At 39.8% G+C, this 21040-nt stretch overlaps 1 protein-coding gene and 1 long non-coding RNA gene across 3 annotated transcripts in view; one reads left to right on the top strand and one right to left on the bottom strand.

Annotated features, from left to right (window-relative positions):
* The window catches only part of LOC309819722, a 56516-nt gene extending 54764 nt beyond the window's left edge, over positions 1-1752 (bottom strand). The window contains exons 1-2 of the long non-coding RNA XR_014296460.1: positions 1640-1752; positions 407-510 (exon numbers count right to left, since the gene is read on the bottom strand). This is a non-coding gene — a long non-coding RNA (uncharacterized lncRNA). The remainder of the gene's footprint in view (positions 1-406; positions 511-1639) is intronic.
* A 270-nt stretch (positions 1753-2022) lies between these two features.
* The window catches only part of RNF2 (ring finger protein 2), a 67638-nt gene continuing 48620 nt past the window's right edge, over positions 2023-21040 (top strand). For both annotated transcript variants that reach the window (XM_082673527.1, XM_082673526.1), the window contains exon 1: positions 2023-2295. The gene's annotated coding sequence lies outside the window, so the exon portion shown is untranslated. The remainder of the gene's footprint in view (positions 2296-21040) is intronic.

A 21040-nucleotide genomic window follows, 5' to 3' on the forward strand; every position in this document is an offset into this window, starting at 1 on the left:
CTATGGACTTGACATTGATTTAATACACAATTAAAACAAAAGGGAAGAAAAATGGAAAGACCTTTCTATTTATATGATAATCAACTCTTAACAAGTACAGAGAGTTTATGTTTTGAAAGCATACCTTTCTTGAAGCCACTCAAAAGCGCTAGTGTTATGAAATAAAACTTCTTAGAGTTTTTTCATAATATCTAGAAGCTGACTGGTGGGGTCAGGGTGACTGACATCAGTATTGGCCACCAACATCACCACTTCTTCTGAACTCGGTTCAGCCTCAGCTCAAGGACTCAGTCCCCTTGCAGATGGAGGAGGCTATGTAACTAGTTCGGGCCAATGACATGTGATCAGCGATCTGTTTCCTTCCCAAGCTAAGGCTGTGAAAAGTTCAAAGGGATTCTTTACTCACTTTCTTCCTCTGCCACAGAGACTCAGTTGCTGTGTTCTGGGTGATACAGCTACAAGATGGTGAGCCCTCCGTCAATCTGGAGCCCTCTGTCAGTCCTGGAGTGACTGAAATAGAATGAGTCGGATTCACATGAAGCATGAGCAAGCAATAAACTTCTGTTGTGTTAAGGCATGGAGATTTGTTACTATACCATAACACAGCCTTTCCTGATTAAGGTAGTCAGGGGAGGCCCATAATACTCAGTCCAAGTTTCTGAGTAAGAGATAAAATAGATAATGAGTTCCATTAATTTGTCAGTAGTGTCTTTCATATTAAGGATGCTAGCCTGAGGTCTAGCTTTTTAATCACATTTAATCCAGATATCCCATAAGTTTTCCATCAATTGTCCTGTGAATTTTTTTAAAGTACCATATTTAACTTTTATCCATAAAGTTCCTATGCTTTTTACAGATGATCACTTTCCTCAACATCAATTGAATTTCTTAAACTAACCACACATTATTTTCATAAGCATTTTGACTAAAGCAAAACGTTCTGAATTATGAGCAGCATTAATTGAACATGTGCAGTTGTGAACAAAGAAGGGAGATGCTTCTGCAACTGCCCTGTCTCTAGAAAGTGGACCTTGTAGAAGCAGAAGCATTCCTAATTATTTTGATTTTTTTTTTTTTTCCACATTGGAAAAAGACCTTAACCTTGAAGGGCTGGTAGAATCTGAGAACTGTCATTTCTTATTTAAAGCTTTAGATAGTTAGTGACAGTTTTGAAGTCACTGTCTTTGCTCTTGTTTACCTTAATGGATTGTTAGGTAGGGCACACAGTGTGTTGTGTTTAATATTTTAATGCCTGTCTTCTTTCTTTCTACCTATCCAAAGCTAACACTCACAGTCCTACTCGACTCCGAGCTCCTCAGGAAATCTCCCCTGAACACACCAGCTGGAACGGTTCCTTTGCTTTTCCAAAATCTTATGTAAATTCATACCATTTATTTGGCATTGCTTGTAGAGAATTTTACAGAATTCAAAAGCTGGAAAGGACCTAAGAATCATTCAACACAATCCTCTCATTTTGCAAATGAGGAAAGTAAAGTCCAGAGCTATTATATAATTTAGTTAAGTCACATAGTTAAGAGACACATTGGAAGCTATAAACCCAGTTCGCCCAATCCCCAGTGCAGTCCATTCCTTCGTGCCACAAGTGCCTTCACATTAACTATCTGGTAGCGTTGGTTACCTTTTCCAGAGAACAGGTCATCTCACCAATAGTATATCTTGAGTTCACGGAACTCTTTCGTTACTTCAGTTTGTAGCTTAATTTATACACATTTTATATACTCTTTGGTAGACTAACTGGTTGTGTTTTAGGGCGTCACAGGCGAGAGGAGGAGTCCTAACCCGATCCCCAGCAGCCGGCCAGGAAGGCTTAACGGGGGTCACAGGTAGGGTCAGGAGACCTCAAGGAGAGAGAACGCCGAGTACGAAGTTGCGCAGTCGTCATCCGGGCATTGGCCGGGGGCTCAGTTGCCCCGCGGAGGGCGCCGGGGGGCGGGGCCGGACGGCCCGGGGCGGGGCGGTGGCTCGGGTCCTCCTGGCAGCACGCGGCGGCGCCCCCTCCCCTTGCGCCACGGGCCTCCTGGCGCAGTGCACGTCCCCGTCCCGCGCCTCCGCCCCCTCGCCCACTCGCTCCTTCCCGCCCTCTCCGCTGCGCCGGCCGAGCCGGCTTCCCCTCGGTCTCTCATGAATATTGAGCGGCCCCTGTTGTATTTCCCGAGCTCCATTGCGGAAGCCGAGGCTCGCCATATTGTGCGGCGGCGCCGGCAGCCGCGGCACCCTGTACCTGAGTCTCGCTCCGGCCGCGGCTAGCGCAGCCCGGGACTGGAGCAGGAGCCGGTGAGCGGGGCGGGCGGGTAGGCGAGGGGCGCGGAAGCGGCGGGCTCGGCCGCGCGTTAGCTCGGCGTGGCTGCGGGAGGCTGACGGCCGCCCCGGGGCCGGGGGGGTGTGTGTTCGCGGGGGTGTGAGGAGAGATGGCGCCGCCACCCCCGGCCGCTCTCGGGGCGGGGATGGCGGGGGAGGCGGCTTCTCATTGTTCCCGTTTCTTCGAGGGTCTTGGCGGGGGTGGGGAGTCCGGCTTGGGGAGGACCCCGTGGGCGAATCTCGGGGATTCCTTCCTTCGTGCGAACCGCTCGCTCCTCTGCGCGGAGGCCGGGGCTGCGGTGCGGCCCCCTCGCCTCCCGGGGCGGGGACCCCAACCTCTCCACGTCCGCTCTCCGGGGGCGAACCGCGTGGAATGCAGGGTTTTCCTCCCCGGGCTTCCCCCTCGCAACCGGGTGTGTGTGTCCGCACTGTGGAGGGTGAGGTAGGGGCGCTTTGTGCAAATAGCCCGCTTCCCCCCGGGGTGCTGGAGTCAGGGTTCGAGTGTAGAGGCGCTCCTCGGCGTCGGGGTTCTCTGTAGGCTGCGGGGAGACCCCTCCTGGTTAAAACATTCCTGGACTGCCGCTTGCTTGCTCGGGAGTATCTGTTGCTGCTTTCTGAAACCTCGAGGTTGCCCCGGAGGAGTCGTGGGGGGAGGGGGTGTCTTGGTTTGTTTCTGATGGAAGCTTCGCGTTTTGAACCCAGTCGTGTACGCTGAGGTCTTTGGTACCGACTGTCGCCGGGGAGCCCTCGTCCTGGTTGTCAGGATCATTTCCCTCCTACAGACGTTGCATCCATGCTCCCAGAGATACTGTTAGTAAAAATTGGTCTCTAAAACTTTGAGGTTCATTCCGATTATTTGGCCCCTAAGACCAATTATAGGCTTATCTCCTTGAATCTTTTTGGGGTATCTATTGCCTGGCTGTTAGAAGTTTTAGAGAATGTTTACCTTTACGTCGTAAAATGGTTTGAAAATGTCAGGTTTCTCGAAGGTGTGTAAAGATACTTGTTTGCTGTGAAAAGGGTAGCTTTGCATTCGGTATTGTAGTAATATGGTTTACTTCTTTTAAAAAGTAAAAAAATTGAGACATGGTTTCATTGTTTTAGACTGAGAATTATGTTTAAAACTAATGTGTGTGTGATTTGCATCACACAGTCTACTTTTGGTAGTTCCAAGATGATCAGCTGGAATACTTAGTGTAATTGGCAGATAATCTACTTTCCTCACTTGCATTAGAGTGTAGTTGTTGAGTATTTTAATAACTTAGATTGGTGTTAGAGCTTGGTTTTAAAGTGTTTCATCCTTTGACTTATAAAGCATTTAAATGGCAGCAATATGACTCTTGGTTATTCCTTTTTTCCCCTAAAATTTCTACTTGTCACAATCAACAGGTATCTTTTAAAATCTTGTTTGTACATTTAATGTGATTTTTAGTAAAATAATGGGTAGTTATATAAGACTCCATTTTCCAAGGCTAACACAGCAAATATGGCCCCTTACTTTTTCTAAGGATTGGAGATAATTTCCTTCAGGTACCGTTGTGGAATACACATTTGAGGTAAATTATAGTAGTTGTGAGAGTGAAATGGAGAATTTATGAAGGAAAACTGCCTGAGTAGGCTAGTCCGCTTGAGTATTAGAAAAATATGCTGATGGTCCTCAAATGTGCTGCAAAGAAAGATTTTAAATTAGAACCATTAATATACTGTAGGCAATGCAGACATTCAACAGACTGCGAATTTTGAGTTTTTTCCTCTGCCTGTGTGGAACACTCAGACTGCTAGCTCCCAGCTTTGTGTGGATAGAAATATGGAGCAGGTCAGCAAACATCTTTGGAATTTCATTTGTCTATTACTGACCTGCAGCATGTGGTGTCAGGTCTGTCTCTTTAATTTGATTTATTCGTGATTTGTGTTTATATTATGCAGTCTTTGGAGTAAAGGTGATATATGTCTAATGAATAATATATAACCAGATGTTTCAGTGACAGTTTCTTTTCTATACATTAGCACAGAAGCATAATTCCTTCTAGCAAGAAAAGTGAGTTAACATTAAAATGCACTTTATTAAAATTACGGCAGCATTTCTGGTGTGACTTAAAGCACCTCACACCTTTGTATCGACTCATTTGTTAAATCTGGGGAAACTAGACAATGTATCACAGTTTGCAGTTTTTAAAAAGGGAAAAATACTGTGAGATTATGTACAGTCTGAGGGCATACAGATCTACACTTGATTTTTAATTAATGTTTGTTACGCATGGTGTGGAAGACAGACATTGTCGTCAGACATTAGTTATTTAATTTCCTGATGTTTTTCATTTCTTTGGAATCTTTCAAGATATCAATAAGTTATTATAGTAACTTATTGAATGTTTATTTGCATTTAAGTGAGTAGATCCCCATATAATTTGGGTACAAAGGTACAGTAAAATTTACCCTGTCCATTCTCTGTAGATCCAGCTATCCTGTCTATTCCCCACCGTCCCCCCCCTCCCCCCAGACTTTCACTTTGTCTACCTAATGTGTCAGACGGGTCCTCTGGTGTCTCTTGTAAGGTGTATAGCTTGGTTGATTTTACATGGATATACTGACTGTGGTAATGGGACTTTTGGCAGTTAAGTAGCAGCTGGTGTTAGTATGTCCATGGGCAGGAGCTAGGTGATGAGTCCCCGAATTATGCTAAGGGAGTAGGTGGCCCCCTCTCCACTTCTGTGCTTTGTGGAGGAACCCCAGTGGAACTGGCATGGACTTTCAACTTTAAAATTTTTTCACTTCTCTTTTGTCTTATGGATGTTAGGCAGCCGAAGTGGACTAATAATGTCTCGGGCTAGTGATACCTTTTCTTGGATGCTCAGGAACTATATACATACGTTACTAAGAATTCTGAGAAAGATTCTCATTGCTTGAATTTTCCTTCTCTCTACGTATCTGCCATTTTGTCATAATTTTTAAAAATCAATTTATTAAGTACAATAATGAAAAATTATTATTATTTTTTTTTTGCGGTACGCGGGCCTCTCACTGTTGTGGCCTCTCCCGTTGCGGAGCACAGGCTCCGGACGCGCAGGCTCAGCGGCCATGGCTCACGGGCCCAGCCGCTCCGCGGCAGCTGGGATCTTCCCGGACCAGGGCACGAATCCGTGTCCCCTGCATCGGCAGGCGGACTCCCAACCACTGCGCCACCAGGGAAGCCCGAAAAATTATTTTTGATATTAACCTCAGATTAAATTGTCTAATGAGGGCATTTTATTAAATGAAGTAACAAACCATAACATTTGAACAAAGCATTTTGGTCGTTTGTTTTCAACAGTTGTGTTGATTTGGGGCTCTTCTGCAAGAGGGATTTCTTTTTGTTCCTATGCTGTAGCGTGTAGTTATAGTTTATGAAGAAGTTGGATTCTAAACGTCAGTGCATAAAATGAAAAACACATGTAGTAAGAAATTATGCTTGAAAATCCCTTAGGATAGGAAAACATACCAATAAGTTCAGTTCAGCTTTAGTGTTGGAATAGATTGTTGTTTCTTTTGTTGAACATTAGATGAAGTAGTCAGCCTGCAGTATGGGCTGTGTTGAACACAGCAAAAAGAAAAAAAGTCTTTAAATATAAGACTCACATTCAGCGTGGCATCATGCTCATACCAGGAGAGGCTTGTGGGAACTGAGACCACTGAGGAACAGCAGACCAGCTCCACTATCTCGCATTTTCTCTAGGATACATGTGCTCTAGTGAGAGGATGTGGGGGTGTGTGCTTGGAATAGCCTGAACTGTTTAAGTGTTTCTCATTTCCTCTCTTTTTTTTTCCTTTGCAAGCTGGATAGTTTAAATCACAAAAGTTAAATGATTTTTTTGTTGCAATTTAATAGACACTAATTTAAAGGGTTTGGTGGGTTTTTTTCCCCAAAATATATTTTACCTATAACTCCAATGTTCCTTTGCTTTTCCCTTCAGTAAAGAAGCAAGGTATCTCAGAGGAGAGCAGCTAGAATCACTGTGATTAACAATGTATTAGTGTCCAACAGAGAAAACAAACTTCAATAGGAATTTGAACAGAGGGGATTTAATATAGGGAGATGGTTAGATGAGTGTTAAGAGCAAAAAGAGAACGTTATAGTAATCAGTTAAAGAGCTCAGAGAAGAGGTTCTACTGGCCTGGTTCTGAACTTTTGAGGTCAGCCTTGTTGAGCTGCTGATTAGTTCTGGGGGATACTGATAGAAGCTGGAGGCTGGAACCAATTGCTGCTGCCAGTAACTGGAAGGAAGTCCCCTCACCCATCTTCCTGCTTTCCCATCTCCATTCATTACCTCCATTGGCAAAGCCTAACAGGGAGCCCCCTGGCAGAAGAGTTGGTGAAATACAGTTGCACAGTCTCAGCCTAAGCACCACAGAGCAGTCTAGAGTGGTGGTTTTGGAGTTGAGAAACAGGGAGTAAATTACCTGCACAAGTAGTATAGATTCAAATAATTTAAATAGGGAATCCTGTCCTTACCTTGCCTGTTCAAAAAACATATATCGATTATGTTCTGTGTGCCAGACCTTCTGCTAGGGATTAGGGATAGAAAAATGAAGCGAATAGGGTCTCTTATTCAATTGAATAAGCAGAGATGACAAACTACCATACAGTGTGTTAAATGCAGTAACAGATAAGTGATATGCTTTGGGAACCCAAAGGACATAGCAGCCTACTTGCCTCTTCTCTTCCCAGCTAAACCTAATGACTGCTGTTTTTATTTGGTATCTTGATCAAATCCAATTTCATTCTGTTTGACTACTGTCCTATGAAAGCTGTTTCTCTGAGATGCCTCAGATTTATCATGCAGTTATTGTCATTAGTTAAGCATTTCTCTGTGCTTTATTTTTCTAGATTATAAAGACCATCATTTTCTCTGTACTTATAGCCTAGCCTAGTATTTCACACATAGAAGATGTTTGAGGAATATTCATTTTTGCAGTGGATAATGGGAATTAAAGTATTGCTCATTACCTTTGTAGACATTGTTTCCTCCTTCCAAGGTCACTAGAAAATAGTTTGGCTAGAGTGTTATGATCTTATAGATATGAGAATTGAAAGATTTAAATAATTGGTTAATATAAACTATATAGTACAAGTAACTGATCTACAAATAGGACTTTGGATTTCTGATGTGTTGTATTCCAGATCCAGCAGTTTTGGCAGGGATTTTGTTTGATGGCTAAATAACATCCTCTTCTACTTCTCATTTTAGAGCCTAATGTTCTAAAATCTCAAATTATTTTGGGGTAGGGGGAGGAAGAAAAGAAGCCCCTCCTTTTATTTCTTAAAAATAAAAACATCATGCAGTTTCTATTTACATTGTTCTTTTTAGCTGTCTACTGTTTTCTTTTTTCTACTCACTGTGTTGATTACACTACCTCTGTTAGCTATTGTAAAATGTGCAAATCTGCATACTTCATTTCGACTTCTTTTTTAGAAGAGTATTCTGCGTGTTTCCCCCACCATACACAGACTATGTTGATTTAACTTAAAACCAACTGATTTTTCACTTATAAAAAGATGTATGCCTCCATGCCAGTAATTGCATTAAATCCTCACTATTTACACTATTTACTGTATAGAGTCTAATTCAGTCTGGGACGGCTGTCTGTATAGAGTCTAATTCAGTCTGGGACAGCTGTCTGTATAGAGTCTAATTCAGTCTGGGACGGCTGTCTTGGAATCCAGCCAAATGTTTTGTAGGCTTTCCTGTATTACAGAAGGGGTAGTGTTGTGTATAGTAGAAGGAGCTTCAGAATTGAAGGCAGGAGGCTTGGTTTCTAGGTCTGGTTCCACTACTAGCAAGATTCTTGGCCTTTCTGTTTTCTTTTCTATAAAAATAATAATAATAAAAAAAAGCACTCTCGTTGACCTTCCATGTTATTTGTAAAGGTTTAAGAGGTAATGTAAAGAGCATTGTAAATGTAAGAGGGTGTATTTGAAGAAAGAGAGAGGGACAGATTGATCTGTGGCATGGATCTTGAAAGAGAGAAAGACAGAGATTGATCTGCGGCATAGTTGTGTGTCTACTTTCAAGTTTTTGAGTCTCCATATTTAAAAGAAGATTTTTAGGGTGAAATGGAGTGTGGGAGGAGTTGTAGATGTCCTATAACCCTACTTTCCCCAAGTCTGGTCAATAGTGTAGTATTCCCAATCTCCTTAAATAACTGTCTGTTAAGGTTGATGTGCTTCATTAATTTCCTTTCACCAGGGCTAAATATCTTATGTCATGAGACAATACCCCAAATTTATACACTTAGGCACAGAACTACCACTTTGCAGATTGTTTAAATGACAGGGGCCTAAGGGAGTAGAAGAAATAGATGCTGTTACTATTTTGACTGGAAATTACCTATTTTGGTTTTGTTTTATTTATGTTGTTTTATAATATCAATTACAGAAAATCTCCGTGCTTTTATTTTTTTGGTTACGTCAGGACTTAGTTGCGGCACGTGGGCGCTTTAGTTGTGGCATGTGAACCCTTAGTTGCTGCGTGCATGTGGGATCTAGTTCTCTGAACAGGGAGCAAACCTGGGCCCTCTGCATTGGGAGCTTGGAGTCTTAACCACTGCACCACCAGGGAAGTCCCTCTCTGTGCTTTTAAAAAGACACTTAGCAAGATTAGAAATTATACCTGTTGTTTAGTTTTTTTTTTTATTAACACCTTTATTGGAGAATAATTGCTTTACAGTGGTGTATTAGTTTCTGCTGTATAACAAAGTGAATCAGCTATACATACACTTATATCCCCATATCTCCTCCCTCTTGCGCTTCCCTCCCACCTTCCCTATCCCCCCCCCCCCCCCCCCCCGCCAGGTGGACACAAAGCTCGGAGCTGATCTCCCTGTGCTGTGCAGCTGCGTCCCACTAGCTATCTGTTTTACCTTTGTAGTGTGTAAATGTCCATGCCACTCTCTCACTTCGTCCCAGCTTACTCTTCCCCTCCCCATGTCCTCAAGTCCATTCTCTAGGTCTGTGTCTTTATTGCTGTCTTGCCCCTACGTTCTTCAGACACATTTTTTTTTTTTAAGATTCCATATATATGTGTTAGCATATGGTATTTATTTTTCTCTTTCTGACCTCACTCTGTACGACAGTCTCTAGGTCCATTCACCTCATTGCAAATTACTCAATTTAGTTTCTTTTTATGTTGTTTAGTTCTAGTGAATTTAATTTCTTATCCTTGATCTTAAAAGCTTTTTTGTTTCTTTGTGGGTAAATATGAACAATTTTTTTTGAATTTTATTTTATTTTTTTATATAGCAGGTTCTTATTATCCATTTTATAGATATTAGTGTATATATGTCAATCCCAATCTCCCAGTTCCTCACACCACCACCACCACCATCATGCCCCGCCACTTTTCCCACTTGGTGTCCATACATTTGTTCTCTACATCTGTGTCTCCATTTCTGCCCTGCAAACCGGTTCATCTGTACCATTTTTCTAGGTTCCACATATATGCGTTAATATACAATATTTGTTTTTCTCTTTCTGACTTAGTTCACTGTGTATGACGGTCTCTAGATCCATCCACATCTCCACAAATGACCCAATTTCATTCCTTTTTATGGCTGACTAATATTCCATTGTATATACGTACCACATCTTCTTTATCCGTTCGTCTGTCGACGGACATTTAGGTTGCTTCCATGACCTGGCTATTGTAAATAGTGCTGCAGTGAACATTGGAGTGCATATGTCTTTTTGAATTATGGTTTTCTCTGGGTATATGCCCAGTAGTGGAATTGCTGGGTCCTATGGTAATTTTATTTTTAATTTTTTAAGGAAGCTCCATGCTGTTCTCCATAGTGGCTGTATCAATTTACATTCCCACCAACAGTGCAAGAGGGTTCCCTTTTCTCCATACCCTCTTCAGCATTTGTTGTTTGTAGATTTTCTGATGATGCCCATTCTAACTGCTGTGAGGTGATACTTCATTGTAGTTTTGATTTGCATTTCTCTAACAATTAGTGATGAGCAGCTTTTCATGTGCTTCTTGGCCATCTGTATGTCTTCTTTGGAGAAATGTCTACTTAGGTCTTCTGCCCATTTTTTGATCGGGTTGTTTGTTTTTTAATATTGAGCTGCATGAGCTGTTTATATATTTTGGAGATTAATCCTTTGTCCGTTTATTCGTTTGTGAATATTTTCTCCCATTTTGAGGGTTGTCTTTTCGTCTTGTTTGTAGTTTCCTTTGCTTTGCAAAAGCTTTTAAGTTTCATTAGGTCCCATTTGTTTATTTTTGTTTTTAATTGCGTTACCCTAGGACGTGGATCAAAAGAGATCTTGCTGTGATTTATGTCAAAGAGTGTTCTTCCTATGTTTTCCTCTAAGAGTTTTATAGTGTCCGGTCTTACATTTAGGTCTCTAATCCATTTTGAGTTTTTTTTTTGTGTATGGTGTTAGGGAGTGTTCTGATTTCATTCTTTTACATGTAGCTGTCCAGTTTTCCCAGCACCACTTATTGAAGAGGCTATCTTTTCTCCATTGTATATCCTTGCCTCGTTTGTCATAGGTTAGTTGACCATATGTGCGTGGGTTTATCTCTGGGCTTTCTATCCTGTTCCATTGATCTTTATTTCTGTTTTTGTGCCAGTACCATACTGTCTTGATTACTGTAGCTTTGTAGTATAGTCTGAAGTCAGGGCGTCTGATTCCTCCAGCTCCATTTTTTCCCTCAAGACTGCTTTGACTATTCGGGGTCCTTTGTGTCTCCATACAAATTTTAAGATTTTTTGTTCTAGTTCCGTAAAAAAATGCCATTGGTAATTCGATAGGGATTGCATTGAGTCTGTAAATTGCTTTGGGTAGTATAGTCATTTTTGCAATATTGATTTTTCTAGTCCAAGAACATGGTATATCTCTCCATCTGTTTGTATCATCTTTAATTTTTTTCATCAATGTCTTACAGTTTTCTGCATACAGGTCTTTTGTCTCCCTAGGTAGGTATTTTATTCTCCCTTATTCTCCCCTAAGTATTTTATTCTTTTTGTTGCAGTGGTAAATGGGAGTGTTTCCTTAATTTCTCTTTCAGATTTTTCATCATTAGTGTATAGGAATGCAAGAGATTTGTGTGCATTACTTTTGTATCCTGCAACTTTACCAAATTCATTGATTAGCTCTAGTAGTTTTCTGGTGGCATCTTTAGGATTCTCTGTGTATAGTATCATGCCATGTGCAAACAGTGACAGTTCTACTTTATCTTTTCCAATTTGTATTCCTTTTATTTCTTTTTCTTCTCTGATTGCAGTGGCTAGGACTTCCAAAACTGTTGAATAATAGTGACAAGAGTGGACATCCTTGTCTTTTTCCTGATCTTAGAGGAAATGCTTTCAGTTTTTCACCATTGAGAATGATGTTTACTGTGGGTTTGTTGTATATGGCCTTTATTATGTTGAGGTAGGTTCCCTCTATGCCCACTTTCTGGAGAGTTATCATAGATGGGTGTTGAATTTTGACAAAAGCTTTTTCTGCATCTATTGAGATGATCATATGTTTTTTATTCTTCAGCTTGTTTACATGGTGTATTACATTGATTTGTGTATTTTGAAGAATCCTTGCATCTCTGGGATAAATCCCATTTAATCATGGTGTATGATCCTTTTAATGTATTGTTGGATTCTGTTCGCTGGTATTTTGTTAAGGATTTTTGCATGTATATTCATGAGTGATATTGGTCTGTAATTTTCTTTTTTTGTAGTATCTTTGTCTGGTTTTGGTATCAGGGTGATGGTGGCCTCATAGAATGAGTTTGGGATTGTTTCTTCCTCTGCAGTTTTTTGGAAGAGTTTGAGAAGGATGGGTATTAGCTCTTCTCTAAATGTTTGATAGACTGTGAAGCCATCTGGTCCTGGACTTTTGTTTGTTGGAACATTTTTTTTTTTTTTAGCGGTACGTGGGCCTCTCACTGTTGTGGCCTCTCCCGTTGTGGAGCACAGGCTCTGGACGCACAGGCTCAGCGGCCATGGCTCACGGGCCCAGCCGCTCCGCAGCATGTGGGATCTTCCTGGACCGGGGCACGAACCCGTCCAGGGAAGACCTGTTGGAACATTTTTTTTTTGTTTTTTTTGCGGTACGTGGGCCTCTCACTGCTGTGGCCTCTCCCGTTGCGGAGCACAGGCTCTGGATGCGCAGGCTCAGCGGCCATGGCTTACGGGGCCAGCTGCTCTGCGGTATGTGGGATCCTCCCAGACCGGGGCACGAACCCATGTCCCCTGCATCGGCAGGCAGACTCTCAACCATTGCGCCACCAGGGAAGCCCCTGTTGGAACATTTTAAATCACAGTTTCAATTTCATTACTTGTGATTGGTCTGTTCATATTTTCTATTTCTTCCAGGTTGTCCATTTTATTGGCATAGAGTTGCTTGTAGTAGTCTCTTAGGATGCTTTGTATTTCTGCGGTGTCTGTTGTAACTTCTCCTTTTTCATTTTTAATTTTATTGATTTGAGTTCTCTCCCTCTTTTTCTTGATGAGTCTGGCAGTGGTTTATCAATTTTGTTTATCTTCTCAGTGAGCCAGCTTTTAGTTTTACTGATCTTTGCTGTTCTTTTCTTTGTTTCTATTTCATTTATTTCTGCTCTGATCTTTATGATTTCTTTCCTTCTGCTAACTTTGGGTTTTGTTTGTTCTTCTTTCTCTAGTTCCGTTAGGTGTAAGGTTAGTTTGTTTATTTGAGATTTTTTTTGTTTCTTGAGGTAGACTTGTATAGCTATAAACTTCCCTCTTGGAACTGCTTTTGCTGCATCCCATGGGTTTTGAATTGTCGTGTTTTCATTGCCATTTGTCTCTAGGTGTTTTTTGATTTCCTCTTTGATTTCTTCAGTGATCTCTTGGTTATTTAGTTATGTGTTGTTTAGCCTCCGTGTGTTTGTGTTTTTTACGTTTTATTCCGTGTAGTTGATTTCTAATCTCATAGTGTTGTGGTCAGAAAAGATGCTTGATACAATTTCAGTTTTCTTAAATTTACTGAGGCTTGATTTGTGACCCAAGATGTGATCTATCCTGGAGAATGTTGCGTGCGCACCTGAGAAGCAAGTGTAGTCTGCTGTTTTTGGATGGAATGTCCTATAAATATCAATTAAATCTATCTGGCCTGTTGTATCATTTAAAGCTTCTGTTTCCTTATTTATTTTCATTTTGGATGATCTGTCCATTGGTGTAAGTGAGGTGTTAAAGTCTCCCACTGTTATTGTATTACTGTCAATTTCCTCTTTCATAGCTGTTAGCAGTTGCCTTATGTATTGAGGTGCCCCTATGTTTGGTGCATATATATTTATAATTGTTATATCTTCTTCTTGGATTGATCCCTTGGTTATTATGTAGTGTCCTTGTCTCTTGTAACATTCTTTATTTTAAAGTCTATTTTATCTGATATGAGTATTGCTACTCCAGCTTTCTTTTGATTTCCATTTACATGGAATATCTTTTTCCATCCGCTCACTTTCAGTCCTAGTTCTGAAGTGGGTCTCTTGTAGACAGCATATATATGGGTCTTGTTTTTGTATCTATTCAGCAAGCCTGTGTTTTTTGGTTGGAGCATTTAATCCATTCACATTTAAGGTAATTATCGATATGTATGTTCCTATGAACATTTTCTTAATTGTTTTGTGTTTGTTTTTGTAGGTCCTTTTTTTCTCTTGTGTTTCCTACTTAGAGAAGTTCCAAATGCTCTACAAGCATTTGTAGTAGAGCTGGTTTAGTGGTGCTGAATTCTCTTAGCTTTTGCTTGTCTGTAAAGCTTTTGATTTCTCCATGGAATCTGAATGAAATCCTTGCCAGTTAGAGTAATCTTGGTTGTAGGTTCTTCTCTTTCATCACTTTAAATATGTCATGCCATTCCCTTCTGGCTTGTAGAGTTTCTGCTGAGAAATCAGCTGTTAACATTATGGGAGTTCTCTTGTATGTTATTTGTTGTTTTCCCTATTGCTTTCAGTAATTTATCTTTGTCTTTAATTTTTGCCAATTTGATTATTATGTGTCTCGGCATGTTTCTCTTTGGGTTTATCCTGCCTGGGACTCTTGTGCTTCTTGGACTTGGTGGCTGTTTCCTTTTCAATGTTAGGGAAATTTTCAACTATAATCTTTTCAAATATTTTCTCAGGTTCTTTCTCTCTCTCTTTTGCTTCTGGGACCCCTATAATGAGAATGTTGTTGTGTTTAATGTTGTCGCAGAGATCTCTTAGGCTGTTTTCATTTCTTTGCATTGTTTTTTCTTCATTCTGTTCTGTGGCAGTGAATTCCACCAGTCTGTCATCCAGGTCACTTATCCGTTCTTCTTCCTCAGTTGTTCTGCTATTTATTCCTTCTAGTGTATATTTCATTTCCATTATTGTATGTTTGTTCTTTAATTTTTCTCACTGTTTGTTCTTTAATTCTTCTAGGTCTTTGTTAAACATTTCTCGCATCTTCTCTATCTTTGCCTCCATTCTTTTTCCGAAGTCTTCGATCATCTTCACTATCATTATTCTGAATTCTTTTCCTGGAAGGTTGCCTATTTCCACATCATTTAGTTGGTTTTCTGGCATTTTATCTTGTTTCTTTATCTTGTACATAGACCTCTGCCTTTTCATCTTGCCTGTATTTCTGTGAATGTGGTTTTTGTTCCACAGGCTGCAGGATTGTAATTCTTGCTTCTGCTGTCTGCTCTCTGGTGGCTGAGGGTATCTAAGAGGCTTGTGCGAGCTTCCTGATGGGAGGGACTGATGTGTTTTGCTCTGGTGGGCAGAGCTCAGTAAAACCTTAATCCTCTTGTTTGCTTATGGGTGGGGCTGGGTTCCCTCCCTTTTGGTTGTTTGGCCTGAGGCGACCCAACACTGGAGCTTACCCAGCTCTTTGGTGGGTCTAATGCGGACTCTGGGAGGGCTCACACCATGGAGTACTTCCCAGAACTTCTGCTGCCAGTGATCTTGTTCTCATGGTGAGACACAGCCACCCCCCACCTCTGCAGGAGACCCTCCAACACTAGCAGGTAGGTCTGGTTCAGCCTCCTGTGGGGTCACTGCTCCTTCCCCTGGGTCCCGATATGCAGACTACTTTGTGTGTGCCCTCCACGAGTGGAGTCTCTGTTTCCCCCAGTCCTGTCAATGTCCTGCTATCCAATCCCACTAGCCTTCGAATCTGATTCTCTAGGAGTTCCTCCTCCCGTTGCCGGACCCCCAGGTTAGGGAGCCTGACGTGGGGCTCAGAACCTTCACTCCGGTGGGTGGACTTCTGTGGTATAAGTGTTCTCCTGTTTGTGAGTCACCCACCCAGCAGTTATGGGATTTGATTTTATTGTGATTGCCCCCCTCCTACCATGTCATTGTGGCTTCTCCTTTGTCTTTGGATGTGGGGTATCTTTTTTGGTGAGTTCCAGTGTCTTCCTGTCAGTGATTGTTCAGTTAGTTGTGATTCTGGTGCTCTCGCAGTGAGAGCACGTCCTTCTACTCCACTATCTTCAGTGTCGATCTTAAAATTTTTAACTGACATATTTGTGAAGAAAGCATGCCTCATAGAATTAGTGGAAAGATGCTTTTTTATTTTTGTGAGGTACTGTTCTCTAGGAATGTTTCCTCTTGTGATTGTAAAGTAATGGAAGCATGTTAAAGGCTCTCAAATATTGATAGTTGAATTTTGTCTAAAATATTAAGACTAAATTTCTCCATTCTTAATGTTATTATGATCAGTTATGTTTGTATTCAGATGTGGGTCTCATTTACCAGTTTGAGTTAACTAGTCATAATTTATCAGTTTAGTGTCCTGAAATATTTTTTTTTCCTGAGAAGTCTCTATAAGTTGAAAATTTAATGTTACAATTTTGTATAATTTAAATAACATGATTGTCAATTCCAGTTTACTTTATTCTGAAGCCTTTGAGTCAAGGATACTGGAATAATTGATTTAGGAGAATTAAGACAATACGGTTGTGCCAGTGAGAAAAAAACAGTTTTACAGAGTCAAGAAGCTGTCATTCACTTCTTAAATGGATTGTTTTTAGTTTTAATCCCTATGTGCAAAATAGTGCTTAGTTCTTTGAAAAGTAATTAAGAGCTAAGAATGGGAAAAAAATCCATGAATTAAGTTGTCTTTTTAATGAAATATAATAACTTTCAGTTGTCACTTTATTAATTAAAATTTTTTTACTGGAAAATTTAAGAAATGGAAAAAATCATGCTTTCAATACTCAGTTTTAATTGCTCTTAAATTTTGATGTATTTCCCTTTGGAAATAAATTTTAGCCTTTGGCTTTTGTTTTGTTTGAAACATAGTTTTAACTGTCTTTTGTATATAGACTTAAATTTATGTTTATTTTAAAATCTAACTTTAGATATCACTAACATTTTCTATGCCATAACCAATTTGGTAACATTTTTGATGATTACATAATATTTCAGGTGGATGTACCATAGTGTATTTATACACTTCCTTGTGGTTGGATCCTAAGGTTCCTTTTAGCTTTATGTTGATGGTAGGGAAGTACAACATTCATTGTGGCAACCAGATGGAAGTAATTAACAAGTAGTACCTATTGTCTCCATAAGTTTATCTTTGCAAGAATAAACCTGTGTTTTTTTAATTGAAGTATAGTTGATATACAATGTTGTGTTAATTTTTGCTGTACAGCAAAGTGATTCAGTTATATGTATACATATGTTCTTTTTTATATTCTTTTCCATTATGGTTTATCACAGGACATTGAATATAGTTAGTAGGACCTTGTTATTTATCCATTCTATATATACTAGTTTCCATCTGCTAACCCCAACTCCCAATCCTTCCCTCCCTCACTCCCCTCCCCCTTGGCAACCACAAGTCTGTTCTCTATGTCTGTGAGTCTGTTTCTGTTTGATAGCTAGGTTCAGTTATGTCACATTTTAGATTCCACATTTAAGTGATATCATATGGTATTTGTCTTTCTGACTTTACTTCGTATGATAGTCTCTAGGTCTATCCATGTTGCTGCAAATGGCATTATTTCATTCTTTTTTTAATCTCTGAGTAGTACTCCACTGTATATATATACCACATCTTCTTTACCCATTTATCTGTTACAGACATTTAGCTTGCTTCCATGTTTTGGCTATTGTAAATAATGCTGCTGTGAACATTGGGGTGCATGTATCTTTTCGAATTATAGTTTTGTCTGGATATGTGCCCAGGAGTGGGATTGCTGGATCATATGGCAACTCTATATTTTTAGTTTTTTGACGAACCTCCATACCGTTCTCCATAGTAGCTGTACCAGCTTACATTCCCACCAACAGTGTGTAGGAGGGTTCCTTTTTCTCCATATCCTCTCCAGCATTTGTTATTTGTAGACTTTATGATGGCCATTCTGACTGGTGTGAGGTAGTGTCTCACTGTCGTTTTGATTTGCATTTCTCTAATAGTTAGCCATGTTGAGCATTGTTGAGCATCTTTTCGTGTGCCTGTTGGCCATCTGTATGTCTTCTTTGGAGAAATGTGTCTCTAGGTCTTCTGCCCATTTTTCAATTCAGTTGTTTGTTTTTTTGTTGTTGAGTTGTATGAGCTGTTTATATATTTTTGAAATTAAGTCCTTGTCAGTTGCATCATTTGCAAATATTTTCTTCCATTCCATAGGTTGTCTTTTAGTTTTGTTTATGGTTTCTTTTCCTGTACAAGAATTTGTAAGTTTGATTGGGTCCCATTCGTTTATTTTTGCTTAAAATAAACCTGTCTTTGATGGCAGTGGCTTGTTGTGCAGTACAGCTGAAGAAAACTGAGAAGCAGTTAGAGAAGGTAGCCTCCGTTTCCCTGTTTAAGATTTGGAATTCTTTTTTAGACAGTGTGTAGCAAGTGTTTTTGACCTTCAGTCCAAGGATCTCTTAAGGATCCATGAGTAGTCTGGAATTTTGCTTGTGTGTTCTTTTGTATTTTTTTTTTTTTTTTTTGTATTCTGGACCCCACCCCCCAGAGATGAGAGTTCCTAGCTTTCATCAGATTCTCAAGGGGCATATAGACTCAGAAAAGTTAAGGGCCATGGACTTACAGGATTTTGTTTAAAAAGTGGAGGTAGAGGGAAAACTATATTTAAAAAGTGCCTGAAAACAGTAAAACAGTGTCTGTTGTATCAAATTACTGTTAGTTTTCCTTTCCGTTTATTGTTCAATAATATTGAATCAGTTTTCCTTAGGAGAGAAAGGGTTTTGCTGCTTTCGCTACTTAAATTCTTCTTTACTGTAGTATTATTATGGTTTTCTTTTTTTAACATTGGTTGTTTGAAGAACTCACATTAAGATTTTCAAAGTCTAATTGCTAATAAGTAACTTTGCCCTAATAGACATATACATATGTCTATATATTTTTAATGTATACATATTTGAATATCTTTTTAAATTGCTAACCAGGAACTCTGCCGTAATGGACATTAAAAATATATGTATACACACACACATATATATCACCTAAAACATGCTCATTTTACAGATAAAGAGGATAAGAGGTATATATCGACTTGCTCAGTCATGTTGATTTCTCGTATATATGAGCTATGCCCGATTTTTGCTGCTTTTATGAATCTAGAGGTTATGCTAATCTTTATATTTATTAGAGCTATAAGACATCTTTCTATCCTTAAAGTTTCTGGTTTCTTTTTTCTTCATCTAAGACCCCGGCCTTTGAAACTGCAGGAGCTGCTTTTTGCCAGTTTTAAACTTTTTTTGATGCAAGTTGCAGAAACCAGGAGATAGGGGCAGAAGAGAAATCAGTTTACCTTTTGAAATTGTATCAAGAGCCCAAAATGAGAATTGAGGTCTCCTGAATCCCTGTCTGGCTGCTACTGTTTTCCATAACAGTTGCTTTTCTGCAAAAGAAAATCTACCCTAAGTAAAGGGACACCAGAAACACATTCTTTACTTCTCCAATCTTATCTATTGTTTTAAAACTGTTAAAATCTGTGCTTGTTGTATTTTGGTAATAATAGTAATGGGAGTTGAAAAATAGAGGGAAACCCCCTCTACAAACTCCAGCAACTCCGTGTTATCTTCTAAAATAGAACTTTTACATAGCTATGATTGTAGCACAAATGCAAGTTAGTGGCCTCTCTCATCTCTTTACCTTACAAGTATTACTACTTATTGCATATGGTATTAATAATTGTTATTTTTAATGATTGAAGAAATTTCCCGATGTTGATGTTGCAGCAGATGTCTCCATGCTGATGGCATTATTATTGTAGTAGTAGTAATAATAATAATTGGCGTGGTAGTTAAAGGCATGGCTTTCTTAGTCAGATAGACCTGAGTTTGAGTCTTTCCTCTGACCCTGTGAGACCTTTAAACAAGTTGCTTGCTTGTTTGTTTATTCAGTTATTTATATTTTGGCTTGATTTCCTTATTTATTAAATGTGGGCAGTAATAGTACATATTTCATAGGGTTGTTAGAATTAAGCAAGATTTCATATAAAGTGGTAAATACTCTGTAGATGTTACCTATTATTATTAACAGCATTATTTTCTGGGACTGGTATTACTGGGTGCAAGAATATGAATGTTTTGTATCTCTGGAAATGGATTGCCTAGCTGTTTTCTGAAAGGGTTATTCCAGTTGCTGTTGGGAGAATGTGGAGGCATCAGCCTTCAGCTTTCTTATCTTTCTCAATCTTATTTTTTCTTTTCTGCCCTTGTCAGAAATTTAGACCCTGTTGGTATATTTTCTGTGACACAGGGAATGTTGCTGTTACTTTGTACGTTGTTACTTGCTAAACCTAATGTGTGTTCATCAGCACTTCTGCTGCTTCTGACAGGAATCTGCACTTGATAGGCATTTCTCTTCCCAAGAAAGGATGACAACCTTGGTATAACACTTTTCAAAAGTTGTTAACGTCAGACTTCCCTGGCGGTCCAGTGGTTAAGATGCTGAGCTTCCAAAGCAGGGGGCGTGGGTTGGATCCCTGGTCGGGGAACTAAGATCCCATATGCTGTGCAGCCAAAAAAAAAGTTAACATCTATTCTGACATGTTGGGTTTTGGACTAAAAGTCATTAGTTACTAGAATTCTCTTTTTAGCTTTGCCATTAATGATAAGCATATGTAAATCTTTAAGCTTTGCTTTATGCTTTGCTTGTGTTTCATATCTCTTTCAAAAATAGAAATACAAATCTGTTTCTGCTGTTAAATCTGCAGGTTTTTATTGGGAGCCAACCATGTATGCTGATGGCATAGAGCAACAGTCCACAGTCAGTAGTAAGCTGGTTACACACATCAGTATGCTCCCCTGTTTACAGTTTCCTGTAATCTGGGTACGGATGTGAAGTGAAGTTGGTACTCCCTCTTGCTCTACTTAGGAACTCAGAATTTTTCTGCTCTGCTCAGCAAATTATCAATGTCCTTTGTGTCTCTTGGTCTTGTAGCATGGGGAGAATGAAAATTAATCTCTCTCTAAGAATGTGGTTAGTTTGTGGTATAGAGCTGGTGCATGTTCAGGGCTGAGGACCTAGATTATGCTAGAGTTTGAGGTCTAAACTATAGTACTAGTGAGTCAGTAGTTTGGCAGTAGGTCGCTAGATTCAAATAATTGGTTGAAGCAGTTGACTGGGAACCCTTTAGGCAAGCAGAGGTTGATACATGTTACAAGAGTTAGAGAATCCAGACTGGCAGATGAGAACCAGGAGGTAAAGTGCCACTGTTAAGGACTGTCTTGTCAGAGGGACAGACAACTAAGAATTCAGGAAATCAACAAAAATGGGAGGTTCTGACCAAATGGAG

Source organism: Grampus griseus (genome assembly GCF_964374135.1).
Source record: "Grampus griseus genome assembly, chromosome: 1".
Lineage (NCBI taxonomy): Eukaryota > Metazoa > Chordata > Mammalia > Artiodactyla > Delphinidae > Grampus > Grampus griseus.